We start from the raw sequence: 27253 nt of genomic DNA on the forward strand, positions 1-27253 counted from the left end.
GCAGGGCGGGGTGGGTCTAGATGGCTCCAGACCGGTCTCCTCGCTGTTCCATTGCTGCAGTGGGTACCCAGTGAGCACTGGGAGCCAGGGCTGGTGCGGCTGGAGCACAAGCATGCAGAGCACATCTGCAGCCCTGCCCAGCTGAACAGTGCACAGCAGGCCAGGCTGAGAGCAGCGGGAGGAGCCCTGGGCTGGGGGTTGTTGACCTTGTCCCAACGTCCACATCAGTGTTGGCAGGCGATGGGCTTCTCTGCGGCCAGTCCCTCCTCTGGCTCTCTCCAGGTTCTGCGTGTGTCCTGCTCTCTCCTGAGCACCTTCACGCCCCTGAGGCTTGCTCACTCCTCTGTCTCGGGGCTTGCAGAAGAATGCTTGGGCAGGTCTCTCTAGCACTAAGGCCCTGCTTCTCGCCAGCCCATGGTTTCCGGTGTGGATCTGCCAGCTTTCCCAGTGAGCACAGGATGATGAGAACCTACAGCAGCCATGTAGGTGGGGCTTCGTGGAAGGCTGCGTGGGTACCCAGGCTCTCTAGGGTAGCCTATCCTGCACACGGCTTGGTGTGCACAGAGCAAACTTGGAGGTGAAATGGATGCATTTTTGTAGATTCAATACCCTGGATGCCCCACCCCAGGGCTAGATGCGCCACAGAGGGCCTGGCTGGAACTTTCCCCAGACCACAGCAGGGACAGCTCTGTTGCAGGTGCTGACAGCAAGGCCTGGGGAGTAGAGGGAGCCGACAGAGGCAGAGAGACGGAGGTGAGGCACAGTTCTTCCAGAGCCTAGAATAAAGGAGAGGAAAATATTTGTTAACAAATCCTCTGCAACACCCCCAAGAGGCGCAGTTTGGTGCCCGTGCACTCCCACTCTCCCTGCAGCTCGGGAGCTGCTGTGCAATGGGGGAAGCCCAGATCCCCACAGCTCTGTTTTGCTCTCAGTGACAGAAGGCATGGTAAAAGCTGTGTCCAGCCCTTGCCTGAGTTACATCACAATATGAGGATGCTGTAGCTGGCCTGTGGTTCACTGTTGACTAAGAACAAGGCAAGCTAGGAGCAGCAGAGTGAAGCCCAGGTTCTGCAGAAAATAGCGGCCGAGGGTGAGGAGGAGAGGAGGGTGAGGAGGTGAGGAGGTGAGGAGGTGAGGAGGTGAGGAGTGAGGAGTGAGGAGGTGAGGAGGTGAGGAGGTGAGGGGGAGAGAAGTTGAGGTAAGAAGGTGAGGAGTGAGGAGGTGAGAAGTGAGGAGAGAGGATGTGAGGAGGTGAGGAATGAGGAGGTGAGGAGTGAGGAATGAGGACTGAGGAGGTAAGCGGTGAGGAGTGAGGAGGTGAGGAGGTGAGGAGTGAGGAGTGAGGAGGTGAGGAGTGAGGAGAGGATGTGAGCAGGTGAGGAGTGAGGAATGAGGAGTGAGGAGGTGAGGAATGAGGAGTGAGGAGGTGAGGAATGAGGAGGTATGAGGTGAGGAGTGAGGAGGTGAGCAGTGAGGAGGTGAGGAGTGAGGAGAGAGGATGTGAGGAGGTGATGAGTGAGGAGGTGAGGAGTGAGGAGTGAGGAGCGAGGAGGTGAGCAGGTGAGGAGTGAGGAGGTGAGAAGCTGAGGAGTGAGGGTATAGGAAGTGAGGAGTAAGGAATGAGGCGCCTGGCAAGGGCTGACTCTGCAACCATTTCCGTGGGCTCCAGGTACCTGCTCCTCACCTTGTTTCTTTCCCTGAAACCCTCAGGCTGCCTGCACAGCAGAGGCACCCCAACCCCTGCCCAATTCTGTCCCTGGCCTGGTGCTGGGATGGCAGGACCTGAGCTTTGTGGCCTCTGAATCCCAGGCCCCCTGGACTTTGCCCTACAGTCTGACCCTGGGACACATGGTGCTCTGAAAGGCCTTTCCCCAGGCAGGGCGGATACGTGGGTGCCAGACAGGTCCTGATGAGCCCCAGGATCCCTGCTGGCCTAGCCCGGCCTTGCCTGGTATCTGCTATGGGCGTCTGGAAGGGTCTGGAGTCATGGGTGCAGGGGATGGAGCAGGAACAGCCATGACAGAGACGATGGAGATGTGGGGTTCAGAAATGTTGGAGGGGGCATGGGCTCAGGGCAGCCTGGGCAGGGGTTTCGGGACCCATCCTCCTCCAGACAGCATCTCCGCGTCGCCTATTTCCTGTGTTAGGAATCCACAGATTCATTGATTTCACCAGCATCTGCTGTTTAAGAAGAAAGCTCTGGACTGGACTGGATTTCTTGGCCACTTCCTCATTTCGGTGCAGCAAAGAGGCGAGGCCAGACTCAGGCCTGATCCAGCTCCCCTGACTCCAGCCCTGCGCACCCTCAACTCGGCCCCCTCTTCCCACAGGCTTGGGACTCGCTCTGGGGGGCCCTGCTCTTTCCAGGGGTTCCTGGGGGCTTGAGGAGCCTTCTGCCTGCAGCCACAAACGTTCTTGGGGGAGCAGCCGACCGGCTCCAAGCCTGGCTGACTGAAATGAGATTCAGAAGGGAACTTCATCGCCTCCTGCCCCCGAGCCCGCTTTCCTCACTCTAAATAATTTAGACAAACACACATCTCTTTCACAGTGGCTGCCCTGAGCCCCTTTTATCAAAATCAGTCCTTTGAACAATGTTTTCAGAGGACAGGAGGTTGCCACAGCCGTTGGATTCGGCGCGGATGCATCATGCATGACGGGAGACAGCTGCTCCGGCCCCGCCCGGCCCCAGCGGCTGCAGCGACCGAGGGGAAGTCACCTCCGCCTTCTCCTATCAGCAAGGGTCTCCTGCAGGTCCCGGCGGGCCGCTTGCTCAGTAGACTTACATTCAGTTGGCTTGAGGTTTGGGGGTCCTGCTCCTGCCTTGCAGCAGAACCCCTCATTCTGGGATTTGGGAGCAGTCATTCCATGCTCCCTGCTTGGAGGTGGGCTGGAGGTGGACGTTCACACCTGTGACTGCGCCAGTGCCCCCTGCCTCCGGGAGGACAGCTGGGGGTGCCTAGAGCACAGTGGGTGTGCAGGGCGCAAGGCCTGGGCTCGCTGGGCTGGGGGTGCGGGGCTGGGGTCGTGTGTGTTGTTGGGGGTGGGGGATGTGGGTGCCTGTGGCTTCTCTCTCCACTTCTGATCTATGTATGCCTTCTTTTTTTCTATTTTTTAGTCTTTTATTTTGGCAGGGTGGGGGAGGGTGTCTCGTTCTATCGCCCAGGCTGGAGTGTAGTGGCTGAATCTCGGCTCACTGCAGCCTCCACCTCCTGGGTTCAGGTGATTCTCTAGCCTCCCGAGCAGCTGGGGCTACAGGCGCACGCCGCCACACCCGGCTAATTTTTTGTGTTTTTAGTAGAGACAGGTTTTCACCATATTGACCAGGCTGGTCTTGAACTCTTGACCTCAAGTGATCCACCTGCCTTGGCCTCCCAAAGTGCTGGGATTACAGGTGTGAGCCACCAAGCCCGGCTCGAGTTTTTAGCCTTCATAGACTATTTTTTGCAAAAGTTTAGGTTACATCAAAATGCAGAAGAGAGTCTAGAGAATTTGCCCGCGCCCCACCCAGTTTCTCCTTTATTAGCGTGTACCATTTGCATGGTGCATGTGTCACAGCTACTAACCCGATACGCATGCATCATTGTGAACTATAGCCCCGCTGGATTCCAATCTCCTCCGTCCTCACTCGGTGCCTTCCTCGGGTGCAGGATCCCGCCGGGATCCCACGCCTTGGTGCATTTCCACTCCGCGCTCTCCTCGGGACGGTGCTCTCTCCCCTCCTGCCTTTCTGTCGTCTCTTCCACACGTAGGGAGTGAGGAGTTATGCACCCTCTCCCTGGGGGTGAACTTCAGAGAAAGGTTGAATCACCTGTACCACTTTGCTCACCGGCTTGGCCAGCATTTGTCATCACAGGTTGAACGGTGGCCACCCAAAGATGCCCCGGTGCCTGGAGTTGTGCAGGGGTCTTATTTGGAGAAACGGTCTCTGCAGATGTAATTAAGGATCTTGAGATGAGGAGGCAATCCTGAATTATCCGGGTGGGACCTGCACCCAGTGACACATCAGGATAAATTTTTTTATATGAGAAAATATGAAGGGAATTTGAGACAGATGGCGGAGGAGCAGCCCCGAGGGGAGGCGGTGTGTGCAGGCAGAGGCAGGGACAGGGTGATGCACTACGGGCTGAGGAAGGACTGCGGCCACCGGGAGCTGGAAGAGGCAGGATGGAGCCTCCCCTAGAGCTTTGGAAGGAGCACAGCCCTGCCAGCATCTTCATTTTGGTCTTTGGGCCTCCAAAGACCAAAATCAACCTTTTGAACAATGTTTTCAGAGAACAGGAGGTTGCCACGAGCCATGTCAGGATGAATGTCTGGTGTTTTAAGCCCCCATTTGGTTACAGGAAAGCTATCTCATCAACCTGGCCCACAGGGCTGGCAGCCCCTCTTCCTGGGGAGCGGTGGCCAGCCCGGGCCTGCCTGTGATCGGTGCTAGAGCTCTCTGCCATCTGGGCCCCTGCTGAGACTGAGCCACAGCCACCATGCCAGCCTTTCCACAGAAATCCCACCTGGACACACATCTACACACCCTCACGTTCTAACCTAAATTCCCAGAACACCAAAATCAGCCTCAGGCTCACAAATACAGGCAGAATTGGAAAAGAAAAAAAGAACCTTAAATACTTAAAAACAATAGGGGCTGGGCATGGTGGCACTTTGGGAGGCCAAGGCGGGCAGATCACGAGGTCAGGAGATAGAGACCATCCTGGCTAACACGATGAAACCCTGTCTCTACTAAAAAATAATAAAAAAAAAAGTTAGCTGGGCATGGTGGCGGGCACCTGTAGTCCCAGCTGCTCCGGAGGCTGAGGCAGGAGAATGGTGGGAACCCAGGAGGCGGAGCTTGCAGTGAGCTGAGATCGCGCCACTGCACTGCAGCCTGGGCGACAGAGCGAGACTCCGTCTCAAAAAAAAGGAAAAAAAAAAAAAGAAAACACACACACACACACACACACACACACAAGCAAGCAAACAAACAAAAACAATAGGTAAGATTCCAAAACAAACCGTTGTGAGGCAGGAGAAGGGGGTCAAGAGGCAGGGAGCCTGGGGCTGATTCATGCTGGCTTCCAGAAACTGAGTGTGGTGGGGAGGCCCCCACCTCTCCACACCCAGGTTGATGGTGGGGGGTGGGCAGGCAGGAGGGATTGGGGCTGCTCCCTTCGCAGGCGTCACAGATGAGGGGTGGAGGGGACCTCTGATGAGTCCCCTCCGGCCACCAGGGCTGGTCATGGGCCATTCCTTCGTCTGCGTGGGGTGTGGCCAAGTAACCGATGGGAAACCTCTAGAGGGTGTTTGGACTGCAGAGAGTTCTGCGGCCAGTGCCCTTGAGCCGCTTGCTCCAGCTGGCTCCCACTCTGTGGAGTGTACTTTCGTTTCAGTAAGTCTGTGCTTTCCTTGCTTCACTCTTTCATTGCTTCGTTTGTGCATTTTATCCAATTCTTTGTTCAAAACACCAAGAACCTGGGCGACTTGTGGTCAAGACCCTCCACTGGTCACAATGGGCCCGCAAAGACGCTGAGGCTGTGCCTCTCCTGGGTGAGCCCTGGTTTTAGGGCCTCCCACAGCACACCCAGGTGGCGATTACAGGATGAGGTGGGTGGGATCGTAATGGGGGAACATTTTGTTACTGGAAATGACTTTGGTGCAGAAGACCCATTTCCGGCAGCACAGGGAGTGGAAGCTGGACTCTGGAGCTGGGAGGTTGGGTTTGAATCTGCTCTACTGGGCAGTCACCTGGGAAGTGACCAGGTGATGGGACTTCTGTGCCTGAGTTTCCTCAGCTGCAAAGTGAGAACCAGCCTCAGAGGGTGATGCTGAGGATCTGTGAAGGGAGAGGGTTCCTGAGGCTACAGGTGCATGTCCTGGGCGGGATGCCCGGCCCACGTACGTACTCCACTCACGTGGTGATTCTCCCCTAGCACCTCCGAACCCCAGCCAGCTGCAGGATTATTCCAGAAGGCCCAACCCTTGTCCTGCTGCAGCTCGGAGCCTCTTGAGAAGAACAGACACCCAGACACTGAAGGGGAAAGTGTGACGTTGAGGACAGGGCAGGAGGGGATATGGAGGGAGGGGGGCTTGTGGTAGGGGCGTGGCCTGGACTTGGGGTGCAGAACACTGTGGTCCTGTGACTTCCCACTTTCCTGCTCCCCTTCCCACAAACTCCATTCCTTTAGTAAACAGGCTCCGAAGATGGCCGAATAGGAACAGCTCCGGTCTACAGCTCCCAGTGTGAGCGATGCAGAAGACGGGTGATTTCTGCATCTCCATCTGAGGTACCGTGTTCATCTCACTAGGGAGTGCCAGACAGTGGGCGCAGGTCAGTGGGTGAGCACACCGTGCCCCAGCCGAAGCAGGGGCGAGGCATTGCCTCACTCGGGAAGCACAAGGGGTCAGGGAGTTCCCTTTCCAGGGGTGACAGACTGCACCTGGAAAATCGGGCCACTCCCACCCGAATACTGTGCTTTTCCGACAGGCTTAGGAAACGGTGCACCAGGAGATTATAGCCCGCACCTGGCTCAGAGGGTCCTATGCTCACAGAGTCTCGCTGATTGCTAGCACAGCAGTCTGAGATCAAACAGCAAGGCGGCAGCGAGGCTGGGGGAGGGGCGCCCGCTATTGCCCAAGCTCGCTTAGGTAAACCAAGCAGCCGGGAAGCTCCAACTGGGTGGAGCCCACCACAGCTCAAGGAGGCCTGCCTGCCTCTGTAGGCTCCACCTCTGGGGGCAGGGCACAGACAAACAAAAAGACAGCAGTAACCTCTGCAGACTTAAATGTCCCTGTCTGACAGCTTTGAGGAGAGCAGTGGTTCTCCCAGCACGCAGCTGGAGATCTGAGAATGGGCAGACTGCCTCCTCAAGTGGGTCCCTGAGCCCTGACCCCCAAGCAGCCTAACTGGGAGGCACCCCCCAGCAGGGGCAGACTGACACCTCACACGGCCGGCCGGGTATTCCAACAGACCTGCAGCTGAGGGTCCTGTCTGTTAGAAGGAAAACTAACAAACAGAAAGGACATCCACACCAAAAACCCATCTGTACATCACCATCATCAAAGACCAAAAGTAGATAAAACCACAAAGATGGGGAAAAAACAGAGCAGAAAAACTGGAAACTCTAAAAAGCAGAGTGCCTCTCCTCCTCCAAAGGAACGCAGTTCCTCACCAGCAACGGAACAAAGCTGGACGGAGAATGACTTTGACAAGCTGAGAGAAGAAGGCTTCAGATGATCAAATTACTCTGAGCTACGGGAGGATATTCAAACCAAAGGCAAAGAAGTTGAAAACTTTGAAAAAAATTTAGAAGAATGTATAACTAGAATAACCAATACAGAGAAGTGCTTAAAGGAGCTGATGGAGCTGAAAACCAAGGCTCGAGAACTACGTGAAGAATGCAGAAGCCTCAGGAGCCGATGAGATCAAATGGAAGAAAGGGTATCAACGATGGAAGATGAAATGAATGAAATGAAGCGAGAAGGGAAGTTTAGAGAAAGAAGAATAAAAAGAAATGAGCAAAGCCTCCAAGAAATGTGGGACTATGTGAAAAGACCAAATCTACGTCTGATTGGTGTACCTGAAAGTGACGGGGAGAATGGAACCAAGTTGGAAAACACTCTGCAGGATATTATCCAGGAGAACTTCCCCAATCTAGCAAGGCAGGCCAACATTCAGATTCAGGAAATACAGAGAATGCCACAAAGATACTCCTCGAGAAGAGCAACTCCAAGACACCTAATTGTCAGATTCACCAAAGTTGAAATGAAGGAAAAAATGTTAAGGGCAGCCAGAGAGAAAGGTCGGGTTACCCTCAAAGGGAAGCCCATCAGACTAACAGCGGATCTCTCGGCAGAAACCCTATAAGCCAGAAGAGAGTGGGAGCCAATATTCAACATTCTTAAAGAAAAGAATTTTCAACCCAGAATTTCATATCCAGCCAAACTAAGCTTCATAAGTGAAGGAGAAATAAAATACTTTACAAACAAGCAAATGCTGAGAGATTTTGTCACCACCAGGCCTGCCCTAAAAGAGCTCCTGAAGGAAGCACTAAACATGGAAAGGCACAACCGGTACCAGCTGCTGCAAAATCATGCCAAAATGTAAAGACCATCGAGACTAGGAAGAGACTGCATCAACTAATGAGCAAAATAACTAGCTAACATCATAATGACAGGATCAGATTCACACATAACAATATTAACTTTAAATGTAAATGGACTAAATCCTCCAATTAAAAGACACAGACTGGCAAATTGGATAAAGACTCAAGACCCATCAGTGTGCTGTATTCAGGAAACCCATCTCACGTGCAGAGACACACATAGGCTCAAAATAAAAGGATGGAGGAAGCTCTACCAAGCAAATGGAAAACAAAAAAAGGCAGGGATTGCAATCCTAGTCTCTGATAAAACAGACTTTAAACCAACAAAGATCAAAAGAGACAAAGAAGGCCATTACATAATGGTAAAGGGATCAATTCAACAAGAAGAGCTAACTATCCTAAATATATATGCACCCAATACAGGAGCACCCAGATTCATAAAGCAAGTCCTGAGTGACCTACAAAGAGACTTAGACTCCCACACATTAATAATGGGAGACTTTAACACCCCACTGTCAACATTAGACAGATCAACGAGACAGAAAGTCAACAAGGATACCCAGGAATTGAACTCAGCTCTGCACCAAGCCAACCTAATAGACATCTACAGAACTCTCCACCCCAAATCAACAGAATATACATTTTTTTCAGCACCACACCACACCTATTCCAAAATTGACCACACACTTGGAAGTAAAGCTCTCCTCAGTAAATGTAAAAGAACAGAAATTATAACAAACTATCTCTCAGATCACAGTGCAATCAAGCTAGAACTCAGGATTAAGAATCTCACTCAAAACCGCTCAACTACATGGAAACTGAACAACCTGCTCCTGAATGACTACTGGGTACATAACGAAATGGAGGCAGAAGTAAAGATGTTCTTTGAAACCAACGAGAACCAAGACACAACATACCAGAATCTCTGGGATGCATTCAAAGCAGTGTGTAGAGGGAAATTTATAGCACTAAATGCCCACAAGAGAAAGCAGGAAAGATCCAAAATTGACACCCTAACATCACAATTAAAAGAACTAGAAAAGCAAGAGCAAACACATTCAAAAGCTAGCAGAAGGCAAGAAATAACTAAAATCAGAGCAGAACTGAAGGAAATAGAGACACAAAAAACCCTTCAAAAAATTAATGAATCCAGGAGCTGGTTTTCTGAAAGGATCAACAAAATTGATAGACCACTAGCAAGGTTAATAAAGAAAAAAAGAGAGGAGAATCAAATAGATGCAATAAAAAATGATAAAGGGGATATCACCACCGATCCCACAGAAATACAAACTACCATCAGAGAATACTACAAACACCTCTACGCAAATAAGCTAGAAAACCTAGAAGAAATGGATAAATTCCTCAACACATACACCCTCCCAAGACTAAACCAGGAAGAAGTTGAATCTCTGAATAGACCAATAACAGGAGCTGAAATTGTGGCAATAATCAATAGCTTACCAACCAAAAAAAGTCCAGGACCAGATGGGTTCACAGCCGAATTCTACCAGAGCTACAAGGAGGAACTGGTACCATTCCTTCTGAAACTATTCCAATCAATAGAAAAAGAGAGAATCCTCCCTAACTCATTTTATGAGGCCAGCATCATCCTGATACCAAAGCCTGGCAGAGACACAACCAAAAAAGAGAATTTTAGACCAATATCCTTGATGAACATTGATGCAAAAATCCTCAATAAAATACTGGCAAACCAAATCCAGCAGCACATCAAAAAGCTTATCCACCATGATCAAGTGGGCTTCATCCCTGGGATGCAAGGCTGGTTCAATATACGCAAATCAATAAATGTAATCCAGCATATAAACAGAACCAAAGACAAAAACCACATGATTATCTCAACAGATGCAGAAAAGGCCTTTGACAAAATTCAACAACCTTCATGCTAAAAACTCTCAATAAATTAGGTATTGATGGGACGTATCTCAAAATAATAAGAGCTATCTATGACAAACCCACAGCCGATATCATACTGAATGGGCAAAAACTGGAAGCATTCCCTTTGAAAACTGGCACAAGACAGGGATGCCCTCTCTCACCACTTCTATTCAACATAGTGTTGGAAGTTCTGGCCAGGGCAATTAGGCAGGAGAAGGAAATAAAGGGTATTCAATCAGGAAAAGAGGAAGTGAAATTGTCCCTGTTTGCAGATGACATGATTGTATATCTAGAAAACCCCATCGTCTCAGCCCAAAATCTCCTTAAGCTGATAAGCAACTTCAGCAAAGTCTCAGGATACAAAATCAATGTACAAAAATCACAAGCATTCTTATACACCAATAACAGACAAACAGAGAGCTAAATCGTGAGTGAACTCCCATTCACAATTGCTTCAAAGAGAATAAAATACCTAGGAATCCAACTTACAAGGGATGTGAAGGACCTCTTCAAGGAGAACTACAAACCACTGCTCAAGGAAATAAAAGAGGATACAAACAAATGGAAGAACATTCCATGCTCATGGGTAGGAAGAATCAGTATCGTGAAAATGGCCATACTGCCCAAGGTAATTTACAGATTCAATGCCATCCCCATCAAGCTACCAATGACTTTCTTCACAGAATTGGAAAAAACTACTTTAAAGTTCATATGGAACCAAAAAAGAGCCCGCATCGCCAAGTCAATCCTAAGCCAAAAGAACAAAGCTGGAGGCATCACGCTACCTGACTTCAAACTATACTACAAGGCTACAGTAACCAAAACAGCATGATACTGGTACCAAAACAGAGATATAGATCAATGGAACAGAACAGAGCCCTCAGAAATAACACCACATATCTACAACTATCTGATCTGTGACAAACCTGAGAAAAACAAGCAATGGGGAAAGGATTCCCTATGTAATAAATGGTGCTGGGAAAACTGGCTAGCCATATGTAGAAAGCTGAAACTGGATCCCTTCCTTACACCTTATACAAAAATCAATTCAAGATGGATTAAAGACTTAAACGTTAGACCTAAAACCATAAAAACCCTAGAAGAAAACCTAGGCATTACCATTCAGGACATAGGCATGGGCAAGGACTTCATGTCTAAAACACCAAAAACAATGGCAACAAAAGCCAAAATTGACAAATGGGATCTAATTAAACTAAAGAGCTTCTGCACAGCAAAAGAAACTACTATCAGAGTGAACAGGCAACCTACAAAATGGGAAAAAATTTTCACAACCTACTCATCTGACAAAGGGCTAATATTCAGAATCTACAATGAACTACAACAAATTTACAAGAAAAAAACAAACAACCCCATCAAAAAGTGGGCAAAGGACATGAACAGACACTTCTCAAAAGAAGACATTTATGTAGCCAAAAAACACATGAAAAAATGCTCACCATCACTGGCCATCAGAGGAATGCAAATCAAAACCACAATGAGATACCATCTCACACCAGTTAGAATGGTGATCATTAAAAAGCCAGGAAACAGGTGCTGGAGAGGATGTGGAGAAATAGGAACACTTTTACACTGTTGGTGGGATTGTAAACTAGTTCAACCGTTGTGGAAGTCAGTGTGGAGATTCCTCAGGGATCTAGAACTAGAAATTCCATTCGACCCAGCCATCCCATTACTGGGTATATACCCAAAGGACTGTAAATCATGCTGCTATAAAGACACATGCACACATATGTTTATTGCGGCATTATTCACAATAGCAAAGACTTGGAACCAACCCAAATGTCCAACAATGATAGACTGGATTAAGAAAATGTGGCACATATACAGTATGGAATACTATGCAGCCATAAAAAATGATGAGTTCATGTCCTTTGTAGGGCCATGGATGAAATTAGAAATCATCATTCTCAGTAAACTATTGCAAGAACAAAAAACCAAACACCGCATATTCTCACTCATAGGTGGGAATTGAACAATGAGAACACATGGACACAGGAAGGGGAACATCATACTTTGGGGACTGTTTTGGGGTGGGGGGAGGGGGAGGGATAGCATTGGGAGATATACCTAATGCTAGATGACGAGTTATCGGGTGCAGCGCACCAGCATGGCACATGTATACATATGTAACTAACCTGCACATTGCGCACATGTTCCATAAAACCTAAAGTATAATAATAATAAATTTAAAAAAAAAAAGGGATTTAGAGGCAGAAAAAAAAAAACAGGCTCCACACCCCCCACCTCCCACTCTCCCTGGGACCCCCAGTCAGGCCCCTTCCCTGCAGCTCTGCTGGACGGCGAAGGCCGCGCGCCCCACGCTGGGCCTGGAGGTTGGCTGATGGCCCTCCCATCCGCGGAGGTGGGGGTCACCCTTTTCCTCAGTCTGTCTGTAGGTTTCTGTGTGCCCCTGATCTTCGTGTTGGCCGCACCTGTTCTTCTTATCCTCTCTCCACTGCCCTTGCTCCTCCATCTCCTCGCCACCCCACCTCCTCCACCCTCCCCAGTCGCCGTTCTCCCTGACAGCCCCAGCAGCGCCTCGAGCTCCAGACATACCGTCCGCCTACATGCCTGACACCCTGCTTGGACACCGAGGAAGCCTCTCGAACTTGATGTTTGGGGCCCAGCCGCTCCTCCCCGAGACCCACTCATGCCCTTTCCTTGCTGTCGCGAGACGGGATGGTGTTGTGCCCTCAGATGCTTGTCCTCAAACTTCTCACACATTGGGATCATTCGGGGTTTCCCTCTCACCGATGGTTTCGGTGGCTCTCAGTCCTCCGCCTGTGTTCTCCAGGGTCCAGTGCTGCACGTGGACCCCGGCCGTGCACCTCCCCAACAGCCATCTCTGCCTCTGTGGGGAATGTGCTTCACCTGCCTGCTGGAGGGCCAGAGGCACCCCTGCTCCGGGCCAGTGGTGGAAGAGGCAGGAGTGTGAATGCTCCGGCTGCCGCCATCAGTGGGGACACTCCGATGTCCAACTTGCACTGCCCCAGAGCTCCCATGGGGACTGGCTGGCATCCCCCCCTCCTGGAGCTCCTTCCCTTCCCAGTCCGGCTTGTGCTCCCCAGGGGATTGAAGCCACACAGATCCTCACCCCAGGCTAGCGTCACTGCAGGTAGACACCCACTTCGGGGGCTCACTGCATCCCAGGCTCCCCCTACCCTCCACCCCACCACCGCTAGGTGGCCAGGTGGCCTGTCTCCATTTCTGTGGATCTGAGGCCTCTGGGGCCTGTCTGTGCTGGTCGTTTTCTTTGTCCTGTGTTACTGAGTATGGGAGTGCTGGCAGGCACCCCGAGACTCACAGCATCCTCCTGGGCCCTGTGTCTCTGAGGATTTGCTCAGCACCCAGGACAAGCCTTTCCTGTCTGCTGGCTGAGAGGTAAAGCCCACCAGAGGCCTGACAGCAATCTCAGTTCCTAACCTGCAGGGACCACAGCTGTTTCCTCAGACAGCACTCCTCCCACCAACACCGGACCCTCCAGGTCGCCCGGCCCAGAGCCACGGAGGGCGGCCGAGCACTGTTTAAAGCGTCATTTGAGTAACAGTTCGGGGGCTGCTCTCACCTCCTGCCTGTGTCTCCCGATGGAGTGTACTGGAAATGGGGGAAGTGGCGCCAGGCATTAGCCATTCACTTAAAGCCTGTGCCCCATCCCCCAGTAGAATCCAGGTCCAGAGCTGTTCTCCCGTAGGCCCTTCTATTCCTCCATCAGGCCAGCCATGCCCAGGAACGGGGTGTGGGTTAGGCCCACGAAACCCAGGGACAAAAGCCCAGAGCTACACTTTCTTTCAGAGTAAATTGAGTTTCTTGGTCAGAAATAATGTTGGACGGGATACCTTGGGAGTGAACAGGTGTTTGCAGGACCACAGAGGGCGTTGCTGACAAATTGAATGGGATTTGGGGAAGGCAATTCACATCTCAAACACGTATCTTCTCCAACAAGGGCATCTGTGGCTGAGGACAAGCATCCAGTCTCTCTGTGCAGGTGTGGAGTGACAGCCCTGGCTTCCTCGCAGCCTTTCCACTGGCCCCTCCATCATGAGAGGGGGCTACTGGAATCCACCTACCAGTAGGGCAGCCTGGGACAGTGCCTCGTGGGAGGTCGGCATTGGCCTGGTCTGTCAACAGGTTGGACATACAAGAGTGAGGGCAGCTAGGCTGGCCTTGGTGAGGGGGTGTCTGTGCTGTTGGGCCCCCCACTACTGCACTGACCCTTCGTACATGACCATTCAGACACACGCCCTCATATGCACTAAGGGGGGTGGAGAGTGAGGCTAGAAGATATCTGCGTGAGAAGGCATCTTGTCCAGCTCATCACCGAGACCCCCACTCCCGGGGGTCCAGCCACACACCTCTTCCCAGACTTCCCTTGTCAGCAGCCTTGAAACTCACTCTTTTCAAGTTCTGAACAGTCATTACAGTCGCATGTCCGTGGGTTCATGTGACCTGGATCCCGGGCCATCTTTCCTTCCTAAGAGACAACGGGTGCCCTAACCTTAGGGGCAAAGACTTGAGAAGATTGCAATGAAGCTGAAGTTGTCACTTTGCACCCTGCACAGAGAGACCCCAGGTCTCGTCCTCAGCCACCAGTGCCCTCTGGATTTTACCTGCTGATATTTTGATCTGAGGCACTGAAAGTCAAAGCAGATAAAAAAGATCAGAGCAGAAATCAGTGGCGTCGACAGTAGGTTTAATTAATGGCGGAATTGATACATGGATCTATGAGCTTTACCCTACCACACACACACGTGTGCACACATATGCACACACACACATATGCACACACACTCATATGCACACACATACACATACATGCACACACACACGCACGCACACAGGCACAGGTGTGCACACACACTCTCCAACAGAAACAAACCTCCAGCCCATTTGAACAAGAAAAAATGAATTCTAAACCAGCAAACAGAAAGGGAACACAAAAATAGACCTGAAGAGGTTCTAAGTAACTAATCTAAGCATTCTGATAAAAATGATATTTTCTTGGAAAATATGAATGATCAAGATCATGTCAAGGCAGGAAGAAGACAACCTGAATATGTAAGGAAGATATTGAAGAATTCTCACCATTGCCTCTTCCCACAGCTTTAGGGTCTGGTGGTTTTTCCAGTGACTTCTTTTAAACATCAGAAGAACTGATGATACTAGAGCTCTATCAGTTTTTTTCCAGGGGAGAGAAAAAGATGGAAAACTCCCTAATTAATTTTTATGAAGCTAGGTTCATGTCAAAATCTGTAAAACATGACATACACAGACACACAGACTACAGAACTAGCACATCACGAATATAGGCTCAGAATCCAATCAAAATACCAGCAGATAAAATCCAGCATCACGTCACGGGAAAAGATTAATCTCCTGTAACCAAGGAAAGCTTATTCTAGAAATTCAAAGGTTGTACATTCAGAAAAACAATAAATCACATAAAAGAGTAGGATAAGGAAAATAAATTACAGTTTTATTAGATTCATACATTTATACATTTATTTCTAAATATTTATCAGGCACTTATTAAATGCCAGATACTGCTAGATGCTGAAAGATTAGTATAACATATTAATTAATTAAATCCAACTTCTTTAATTTAAAAACAAAGTTTTGCATGCCAGAAAGAAAAGGCTGTCTCCTTAATCTGACAAAGAACACGTGTCTAAAACAGTTGCCCAAAAAAAGTGTGAGCCTGAAGCTTTGCATATGTTTCTATTAAGATCAGTATCAGGGTGGAGCTGATGTCACAGTGATTATTCCACATGCTTTTGGGCTGGTCAGGGTAATCTGACATGAAACCCAAATGCAAGGCATGGGAGTTAGAGAGAGGAATATTATCCATTCCTTACTCCATACGGCTATGCACCAAGAAAGCTGAAATGGGCCAAGTGTGGTGGCTCACGCCTGTAATCCCAGCACTTTGGGAGGCTGAGGCAGGCGGATCACAAGGTCAGGAGATTGAGACCATCCTGGCTAACACGGTGAAACCCCTTCTCTACTAAAAATGCAAAAAATTAGCTGGGCGTGGTGGCGGGCACCTGTAGTCCCAGCTACTCAGGAGGCTGAGGCAGGAGAATGGTGTGAACCCAGGAGGCAGAGCTTGCAGTGAGCCGAGATCGCACCACTGCACTCCAGCCTGGGTGACAGAGTGAGACTCCATCTCAAAAAAAAAAAAAAAGAGAAAGAAAGAAAGAAAAGAGAAAAGAAAGCTGAAATGGTTCAACCTCAACAAAACATTCTGGAAGTACCGAGCACATGGATGCGGCAGGATGGGACTCCATGGATGCTGGGCAGGTGCAGGTTCTTAGGCCTTAACAGCAACCAGCGTAAAAGATGAATCAAGCCTGAAGCAGCATTTATTAGAGGAGCCACGTGAAAGACGGAGGAGTGGTCTAGAAGCACCAGCGTGGGAGCTGGATGGAGACTGAACTCTTTCCCAAGAGGCCCTAGGAGGCCAAGTCTGCGCAGCGGTGCCATCTTCCCCGCACAGACAGGCTGGGCACGGGAGATGCAGAGCATGCCCTTTGTGCATTCCAGGGCCACATCTGGTTTTGTTCTGCGACTGCAAAGCATGCCTGGCAGGGCTGTTGAGGACCCAGTGCCCACAGGGCCAGGCAGGTGGTGGCGTGAGCCGAGAAGCCAGAAGGTCTGGGGGGACTGGACGCTGCAGCCCATCTGGAGGGGGGGCCAGGTGGGTGGGAGTCTGGCAGGAGTTGGGGGAGGTGTTGAGGTGGAGAGGGGGGTTTGGGGGGCTGCTGCTTCCAGCCAACTGTGCTGAGCGGGTGTAGGCCCTGGGTGGGCTGAGCTCTGGATTTTTTAGGAGAGGCCAGACATTTGGCTGGTGGGTAAAATGTCCTAGTTTTTAAATGTTGATGACGAAGTGAAGTTTAAAACTGACACTTTACGTGAGTTGGAGAGAATACAGGACAGGCTCACGTTGCGGGGTTCTGCACCGTTTGGGCGCGGTGAACTCACCTCTCTGCTTGGTCTCGGGATTGGCAGTCGAGCTGCGGTCGTGTGAGTCATACAGAGGGCTCCCCGATTTGTCTCTATTGCATGTCTTGAGTGACAGAAATGTCTGGTGCTCATGTAACTGACTGCATGGGGTGCCATTTACAGTCAGCTCTACGTGCTGTGCCCCCTGCCACACACCCCAGAACTCTTTAGGGGGTCAGGGCAGTCCTGGGACGGGGCCCTGGGGACGTGGGGCTGCAGAGGCCTGGAGCCCGACTCTGTCTTGGGTGTGAGTGGCTGTGGTGGCCGATGGGAGAGGGGAGGCCGATGTGATCAGCTCCACCTGGGTCCCTAATGCCCTGAGGGAGGAGGTGCAGGTGACAGGGAGCACCCACTGGTGGGGGAGCACACCATGGAGGTGTGTGTGAGCCGCCCTCTGAGCCCAGAGCAGGTACCATGAGGAGGCGGGGCAAGTACAATCCCTTATGGTGAGCAGGAGGTGGCTAGGGGACAGGCAGTGGCAGTGGGGGTGATGGGGGCCTGGGGGAGTGGGAGAGGAAGCTGGTGCAGGTGGGTGCAGCCATCCTGAGATGACCGGACGCCCACCCCTGGCCCAGGCTCTGTGGCCACAGTCAGACCTCCTGGAAGGCCCCTGTCCACGCGCTGCCCCTTCTGGCTGTGTGACCAGGTATCATTCACCAACAGCCTTCACACCCCACAGTAAGGAGCTGGCCACGTCTTTCAAATTGCACCCAAAGAACAGGAATCGAGGCCACCTAGGTGACAAGCACTGCTTTAAGGAATATTGAAAATTGTGAAAAATGATCCCGATAGTCTATGATCCCGACAATTTTAAAAAATCACACAAGCAATAGGAGCATCAGAGCCTTCGATTATTGGTAGAACACGAGACACACCTGCATGCCTGCCGTGGCCTGAGAGCGTCCCCAGAGGCTCACGCGGTGGAAGCTGGATCCCACGGCCGGCCACAGTGCTGAGGGGCGGGGCCTGGAAGAGGCGGTGTGGTCACGAGGGCTCTGCCGCCACGGGTGCATCGGTGTCGTGATCGTGGGGGTGGGCTTGTTAGCAAGGTGAGTTCCGCCCCTTTTGTTTATGACTCTTTCACCCTTGCCATGGGAGGACGCAGTAAGGCCCTCTCCAGGGGCTGCCTCCACCTTGACTTCCCAGCCTCCAGGATGGTGAGCCAAAGAAATGTCTCTCCTTTATAAATGACAGTCTACGGTATTCTGTTGTGGCAGCACAAGACGGACTATGACAGCGTCTGACACTGGGCAGTTATTCAAGGAAGTTTAAAGTCTGCAATGCAATTCAAAGTCATGCTTCTGACGGACAGGTAAGGCCACGGGGAAATCCGTGGTGCACTGTTTGCTTTGAAATGGTCAACCCGAGGACATTATTTTGAATCCCTGCACCTGACAAGCCTCTAGGACGTCGTATGAGAAACTGCAGTGTCTCTGGGCTGCTGGGAGAGGTGTGTGGCAAGGTCGGGGGGCTGGTGGCCTCTGCAGCTTGTGATTCCTGAAGCCCACGTCATCTTCCTTCCTGTGCAGAAGCGGGTGGAGGAGAGGGCCTCGTCCAGGGAGGGGGCCGTTGGGAGCTGAGGTGCAGGGGAGACGGCTCATGCCCTTCTCAGGACAGAGGCAGGGGCTGCCCAGCTTCCACCTGGAAGGCATGGGAGTTTGGATTTGGGTTCATGGTGGAGGCCTGTGAAGCTTGCCCGGGCTGTGGGCAGCAGGGGAGCCAGGCTGGCCCCCAGGAGCCTGGGGGCCCTGCTGTGGGGACGGGCGAGCAGCCTCAGGACCTCAGTCTGTGTCATACCAGGCAGCTTGTCTCCAGGCTGGGCCCATGTCCCAGGATGGTTGCTCTCAGCCCTGAGCTGGAACCCTGACGGCCTTGCTGCTGCACGGTGGGGACCGGGGCCGTGGCAATGACCTACATGCTGCCATCACCCAGGTATCTGCAGGTTATGTGTTTTCTGGGGAAGGAGCCACAGCTTTTGTCTGTAACTCAAAGGATCCTGGGCCCCCTAGGACCACTGAGGTCCTCGTGTGCCCCAGGTGAGGGGACTCTCAGCCAACTCCCATTGCTCCCGGCAGGGAGGTGTGGACCAAGGCTAGGCCTGGAGCCCAGGTGTGCAGTGGCATGCATAGCCAGCGATCCCTGCCCTCCCTGTGATGAGGGGGGAGGCAGTTAGGGGCTTGCAGGCTACAGCAGAAGGGTGGGGTCTGTGGAAGAAACACAGTGAGGGAGCAGCCAGACACAGGAGGGGCAAGGTGGCCACGGGAGGCCCAGGAGGTGAGGAAATGAGGCTGTGAGGCTGCCCAGGAAGAGCGCTGAGACAGAGGGGACAGCCCCGCAGATCTGGGGTGCTGGCTGGCCACCGGTGCCCAGGAATCACAGTGTGGCTGGAGCGGGTGAGTGAGGCGGGAAGGAAGGGGTCTCTGACCTGGCCCAGCCTGAATTCTGAAAGCTCCCCGTCATGGGATTGAACTAGATTGTGGGCAGGAGGTAAGGGGGGATGGCCGGGCAGGGACACCAGGTCTCCAAAGGATATGGCGGCCTGGGCGTGGGTCGGGCAGCTGAGGTGGTGAGAGCAGATGGAACGCCGAGTACACTTGGAGGCAGAGCTGGCGGGATGTGTGGAAGCATCATCGGAGTTAGGTGTGAGAAGGTGGCGTCAGGGATGGCTTTAGGAGGCGGCACTGCTGGCCACGGCCACCCACAGGATCCCTGCTTCAGAAGCCGGGCAGGGTGTGGGTGAGTTTGGCCAGTGACATGGACAGGAGGGCACATACGTATCCCCTTGGGTGCCAGCTTTAAGAGCCAGAGCGGTGAAGCCTCTGTCAGCCTGCGTCCTCGAGGGACTGCGTGAACGGGGGTGGGGCGCTAGCTGTGCCCTCCTGCTCTAGTCCCTGGGATTCCACTTGCGGGCTGCCGTAGTCTGACCCGGCCGGCCCTGACTGATACGGGCTCTGAGGTTTCCAGGTCTGGGCAGGACAAAGTCCCTGGTGACAGAAGCAGGTGAGCCTCCTGCAGGGGAGCAGGCTGGGGTTGTGGGATCTGGAGTTTTGCTGGGGACATGTTTGCGGCAGAGTTGGGATTTGCAGGGGAGGGCCGGGCTAAGCTTTCACTGCTAGAGTCCTCTGCATGTAGACACTGTGAAGCCATAGTAATCCCACCGGCTGACACGTGTCTGTGCTCACCCTGTGCAGGGCCCTTCTGAACGAGTCTCACCTGTATTAACTTTGGGTCCTTGGGGCAGTATCAGGGAGGCTCTGTCCTCGCCCTGTTTCACCCACAATGGAATTGAGGCACAGAGAAGCCAGGGCAATGCCCAAGGCCCCTGGCTCATCCTGCAAGGACTGGGGTTGAAACCCCGGGATCTGGCTCCAGGGATCTTACACACGACCACTCCACACCCGGCCCAAGACCAGCGCAGAGGGAGGTGGCCCCAGGGCCCTGGCATGGGGAGCTGCGGTGTCTTCCAGGCGGGCCGCCCAGCTGAAGGCTGACCCGGCACTGGGAGGCACCGGGTGGCAGCGAATTCCAGGCCCACCGCCACCCAGCCTCGCGGCTGCAGCGGCCCGAGGCTCCTGCTCACCGACTGCACCCAGTTTCCTGCAGGTCAGTCTCGGGGGCCTTGGCTGTGTCTTTCTTCTTTGGATGCCCAGGGCCCATGTCAGATGTCCACACTTCAGCGTCGACTGTTAAATAATCATAAGGAACTTTCCAATTCCATTATGGGGGAAATGGAGCTTCCAAAGACGAAGAGACAAGCCAGGCCCTGCCAGACAGGGTGCAGGCTTCTTTCCCGCAGAATGGCTTGCACTAGGCTGATTACGCCTCACGATAGTAAAGAAACAGGTGTTTCCAACCCACTTGAAAAATAATTTGAATAGCTGAGTAACATGAATATTTCCATGCTGCCTCCCGTGTAAGGAACCTGCCTGCCTTATCTCCAGGGTGCTGATCCCTGCCCATGTCAGCATCACCCCAGGAGAGGAGATTCCTGGGTGCTCACAGCCACATCCCAGGGTTTGGCATAGTGGGCGAGGCAGCGGGCCAGGACTGGCCACTTTGTTTCTGCATGGCCTCCTAAAATGATGCTCGCCATCTTATAAAATGCTTTGATGGTTGAGCGAACTATGCTGAGAGTATCCAGCACACCACAGCCACTCAGCAAATGCCATTCGAAGGGTTAGGCTCACCTGCGGTCAGCTGTGGGGCTATGGGAGTGGGATGTTCATCTGCCCAAACCAGCGCTGTGTCATTGATACCCCTCTGGCTGAGCGGAAGAGTCCCTGCAGGTCCCTGCCTCACAGCCCTTGCTGTTGTTAGATGTCTTACCTTTGGCTACCTGGCAGGCCTCACAGGATACCTCATTGTGGTATTAATTTGCAATTCTTAATTTGCATAAGGGTTGAGGTAATAATGGGTGAGTGTTTAGTTGCCATTTGTATTTCTTCTTCTGTGCAACCCTGTTTCTGTCTTTATGTGCTTTTCTATTGTGTCACTGTTATTTTCTTGTTGGTTTGTGAATGCTCTTTACATGTTCTGGATCATAATCCTTTGATGAGTTATGTGTGTGGCACTGAGTATATGACTGTCTTTTCACTTTCTTTCTGGTGTCTTGTTCTTTTTTTTTTTTTTACCATAATCACTTAAATATCTTTTGCATCAAAATATCAGCTCCACTTCGTTTCCTTATAGATATTTCACCAGGCATTTTTTAAAAAAATAAAGAGAATACATGCTGGATTATAACGAACAGAAGTTACTACCTTCATGGAGCTAAACGGATCAGTCATTTTGCTATGGTTGGTGGGTTGTGTGGCTTGCTATGAAATCTTTACCCAATCTGAGGTTATAAAAATAATTTTCTATTTTTTGTTTTAAAGTTTTGTCTTTCACATTTAAAACACTAAATTACCTAGATGTGAGTTTTGTATCTGTTGTGAAGAAGGCAACCAGTTCGTTCTCACATAACCATTTTCCCAGCATCGTTTATGAAGGAGACCTTCCTCCTGGTGCAGACCTGAAGCCCACCCTGCTGGGGTCATTTCTTTACATGGTTGGGTCCCTTTCTGGGCACTCTGTTACTTTCCATTGATGATATTGCCCATCCCTGCTCAAAACCACCTACTTTAAACATATTAGAACTTTACAGAAAGGCAAGCCCTTCTAACTTGTTCCTTGCTCACTAACTAATTAATTGAGCAAATATTTACTGAGAATCTGCTAAGTGCCTGGCTTGGTCCTAGGCTCTGTGCAATCCATCCATGAATAAAACAAATAAAAATCCCTTCTGTTGCTCAGGAAGAGGCAGGCAAAAAAATCATAATAAATAAGTAAATAGTATGTTAGAGATCATTAAGTTATACAGAAAATAAGTAGAAAGAGGATGAGTGGGATGGGGAGGGGGTGGGAAGTTAGCAATTTTTAAATTTTATAATTTTTATACAATAATATATAATTTTATGTTTTTAAATTTTATGATTTACATACAATAACATGCACTGCTTTTAACTCTACCATTTGGTGAATTTGGGTAAGTTTATGCACCTGCAGAGCCACCCCACAGTCAAGACATGCAGCATTTCCATCACCCCAGAAGCCTCTGCATGCCTTCCCTGTCCGTCCTCCCCCAGCCTCAGGCACATGCTCTGGGTCACCCAGGTTAGAATTATCCTTCTGGCATTTTCTCTACACAGACCCATGCAGTATGCACGCTTTGGTGCCTGGCTCCTTTGACTAGCATGCTTTTAGGATCCATCGGGGTCTGTGTACAGGGAGTTCCCCGTTTTCACTGCTGACTAGGACTCCGTTGTGTGGAGAGACCATGTTGCTTTGCTTATTCACCTGTTAATAGACATTTGGGTTGTGCCCAGTTTGGGACTATTGCAAATAAAAAGCATTTGGGCACAAGTCTTTGCATAGACATGTTCTGGATTATATAGTGTATTAGTCCATTCTCACACTGCTATAAAGAACTGCCTGAGACTGGGTAATTTATGAAGAAAAGAGGTTTAACTGACTTACAGTTCTGCAGGCTGTATAGGAGGCATAGCTGAGGAGGCCTCAGGAAACTTACAATCACAGTGAAAGGGCGAAGTGGAAACAGGCACGTTTTCACATGGCAACAGGAGAGAAAAAGAGAGAAGGGGGGAGTGCTACACACTTTTAAACAACCAGATCTCTTGCCAACTCACTAGCACCAGAACAACAAGGGGGAAATCCACCCCCATGATTCAGTCACCTCCCACCAGGTCCGTCTCCCAACGTTGGGGATTACAATTCAAGATGAGATTTGGCTGGGGACACAGAGCCAAACCACGTCATATAATAACATTGTAAGAAACCATGAGCCTGTTTTCCAAGGAGATTGTCCTATTTCACATTCCTGCAGTCAATGCTGGAGAGTTCTGGGTACCCCACATGCTGCCCCATGCTGGGCATCATCAGTCTCTTTAGCCTTAGCTGTCCAGAGGATGTGCAGACATGTCTCAGTGTGGTCCTCATTCATATTCCTGGATCACCCATGCTGTTGAGCCTCCTTCCATATGTTTATTACTCATTGGCATCTTCTCTTTTGTAAAGTTTCTATTCCAATCTCTTGCTTATTTTAAAGTTTTTTGCTTTCTTATGATTGAGTTGCGTGTATTATTGGGTTGAATTTCTTCACACATTCTGAAAGCAAGTCCTTTGTCAGACATATGTATTGCAAATGCTTTTTCATTGTCTCTAGCTTGTCTTTTCACTTTCTTAGTGGTATTTTTCAAAGATCAGAAATTTTATTATTTTACCGAAGCTCAATTAACTTTGTCTTTTATGGTTTGTGTTTTACATGTTTGATCTCATAAATCTTTGCTTAACCAAGATGTGACAAAGCTTTTCTCCTATGTAATCTCCTAGAAGTTTCATAGGTTTAAGTCTTACATTTAGGTCTAATGATCTATTTCATGTTAATTTTGTTCTGATGATCTATTTAATGTTAATTTTGTATATGGTGTAGATTAAAGATTAAGGTTCACTTTTTTCTTTTCCGTATAGATGTTAAATGTGTTTCAGCACTTTTTAAGAAGACACTATTTTTTCCCTATTGAATTACCTTGGTACGTTTCTTGAAAATCAATGGACCATACATTTGTAGATTTACCTCTGGACTGTATGCTGTTTTATTAAACTACATGTTTATCATCACACCAATACCATACCATCTAGCTTACTGTAACTTTATGATGTATTGAAATCAGGTTGAGTGAGTCTTTCAAATATGTTCTTCTTCATCAGCATGGCTTTAACCATTTGATGTCTTTCGCACTTCAACATAATTTTTATTATCAACTTGTCAACTTCTATTTTTAAAAAGCTGCCTGGGATTCCATTAAATTGATAGATTAATTTTGAGGACATCTTAATAACAATGGATCTTCTCACCTGCAAACTCAAAATATCACTCCATTTATTTGGGTCTTTAATTTATCTCAAAAATGCTTTGTAGTTTTCAACCTACAAATCTTGTGCATATTTTATTAGGTTTATCCTTAAGTATCTTACTTTTTCACTTTCTAATACTTTTGAAAGTATTTTATTCCATTGTGAATGGTATTTTAAAACTTCAGTCTCCAATTTTAAGTTGCTAGTATATAGAATTACACTACACCTTTTGTATCCTGTGACTATGCTAAACTCAAGTGCTGGTTCTAGACACTTTCTTCATGTATTTTCTTTATTGCACTGGCTAGGACCTTCAGGGGTGAACGTAGAATCCTTGCTTTGGAGAAGGCATTTCTACTTTCACCATGAGGTATGATATGATCTGCAGGTTTGTTTTTCTAGATGCCTCTTATCAGGTGGAGAAGTTGCTATGTATTCCTAGTTTAATGACATTTTTAATGAACAGATATCGATGTTTGTCATATGCATTTGTTTTCATGCATCTATTGAGACAATCTTACCATTTCTTTTTTTTTAGTTTGTTGATGTAGTGAGTCATGTAGAATGATTTTCAATGTTGAGCTAACCTTGCATTCTTGGAAGAAATCCACTTAATCATGAAGTTTTATCATACATACCTCATCATTTTTACTAGATTCCATTTGGTAGTATTCTGTTAAGAAGTTTTATACTTGTGTTCATGAAGGATACCAGTCTGTAGTTTTCTTTTCTTATAATATATTTGCCTGGTTTTGGTGCCAGGTATCATAAAATGAGTTGGGAACTCTTTTCCCTACTTCTCTTTTTCTGAAGGAGCTTGTGGGGGGGGGTTGTTATTATTTATTTTAAATGTTTGTCAGTGTTCTCAAGGGAGTTTTCTTTGTGGACATGTTTAATTAAATTCGACTTCTTTAATTGATATAGTACTATTTAAAGTAAGTTTTATTTTATAATAGTTTTAGATAACAGAAAAATTGCAAAGATAGTAAAAGAAATTTTCATAAACTCCATGATCAGCTTCCCCTATTACTAGCATCTTATATTAGTATATGATGTATGTCACAATTAATGAACCAATATTTATACATTATTATGAACTAAAGTCCATATTTTATTCATATTTTCTTAGTTTTTACCTAAAGCCTTTTGTTTTTTGCTAGAATTCCATTCAGAATCCCATATTACTTTTAGTTGTCATGTTATGCTCTTGTGACAATTTCTTAAACTTTCTTTGTTTTGATGACCTTGATGAGTTTAAGGAGTGCTGGTGAAACATTTTGTAAAATGTCCCTTAATTGGGATGTATTTGATGTTTTTCTCATGGCTAAACAGTGTCAGTGGGTTTAGGGAGGAATACCACAGTTGTGAGGTGCTCTTCTCATCCGTGGTTCAAGGGTTCACAGTGTCAACAGAGCTCATCACTGCTGATGTTGACCTTGGTCACCAAAAAATTGCCCCTCCCCCTTGCATACTCTGCTTTCTGGCGGGAAGTCACTGTGCACAGCTCACAGTTAAGGAGTGGGGAATCGTGCTCTCCTCCTGAGGGCAGAGTAGCTCCATAACTTATTTGGAATCTTGCCTGGAGATCTGCTCTTCTCTCCCAGTATCTGATCATTTATTCCTATCAGTATAAACTCATGGCTGCTGGGTAGCGCCTTATTCTGTTATTTAAATTTTTCTAGATTTGGACATTGGAAGCTCTTTCACTTGACTCCTGTGTTCCTTTGACACACCCTCAGTTGTATGCATGTGTGTGTGTGCACGTGTATGTGCATGTGGTCCTTTTCTGGGCATTTTCTCAGTTTCTAGCACTACAAGATGCTCCAGACTCATCTTGTATCATTCTTTACGCAGGCCTAGAATCACCCATTTCCCTGAAGAGCCCTGGTTCTTTTCACTGGAGAGCAGTATTAGAAACCAAAAATGGGACCTGCTGTTACTGGGGAGTCATTGCTTCTTGGCCGTCTCAGCTGACAAAGCAAGGAAGTATGCATGCATAGAAACCTGTGTATATACATGTATGTATACATATTTCTATATATAACCCCCTGTATCTATATGAAGCTGGACATGAGTTTACATTGATGTCTATTACTAAGCAATTATGACATGGATCATTCTAGCCTCCTCCCCTTGCTTATCTGTAACCTCTCACCCCATCAGAGAGAAATCTGGCTCCCACCATCTGCTATCCATTACTGAATTATGCAATTCCTGTATCCATGCTTAGTCCACTTGGACTAAATTTTGATAAACTATCTTTCAACTCTTGTATTTCATCAAAGCTGCTCAACTCATTGACATGAAGTTGTTCATTACATTTCCTTATTATGAGCTTCATGTCTGTAGGGTCTGTAGTAATGTCTCCTCTTTCATTCATGATATCGGCAATTAGTGTCCTCTCTTTGTTTCTAGACCAAGTGCAAATACGGATTAGGTGGAGAGTTGAATGTCACCAGGGTTGAGGTGTTATAACTGAGTGTGCTAAAATGAGAGAAGGGTAAGATGATTGAAAGTGTACGTATGTGTGTTTGTGTGAGGGAATGAGGGCATGAAGGGGGTGAGGGCTAGTAAAGGTGCATGAGGGAAATGAGGGTGTGAAGGGGGTGAGGGCCAGTAAAGGGGTGATGGGCATAAAGGATTGTGAGTCCCAGGACAGTCATGTTGCTGGGGTGAGTACTTGCTGGGATGAGATGGAAAGAAGTAAGGCTCCAAGTTTTGAAAGTAAGACTCTGTAGGGTGTGCCTTTAGTGGCAATGAGAAAATCTAGGGCATTTTCAGGGAGATGAGATACTGAAGGGGTGAATATCTGTATCAGAGGAGAAGAGAAG

This window comes from Pongo pygmaeus, chromosome 3 (assembly GCF_028885625.2).
Source record: "Pongo pygmaeus isolate AG05252 chromosome 3, NHGRI_mPonPyg2-v2.0_pri, whole genome shotgun sequence".
In the NCBI taxonomy this organism is placed as follows: Eukaryota; Metazoa; Chordata; class Mammalia; order Primates; family Hominidae; genus Pongo; species Pongo pygmaeus.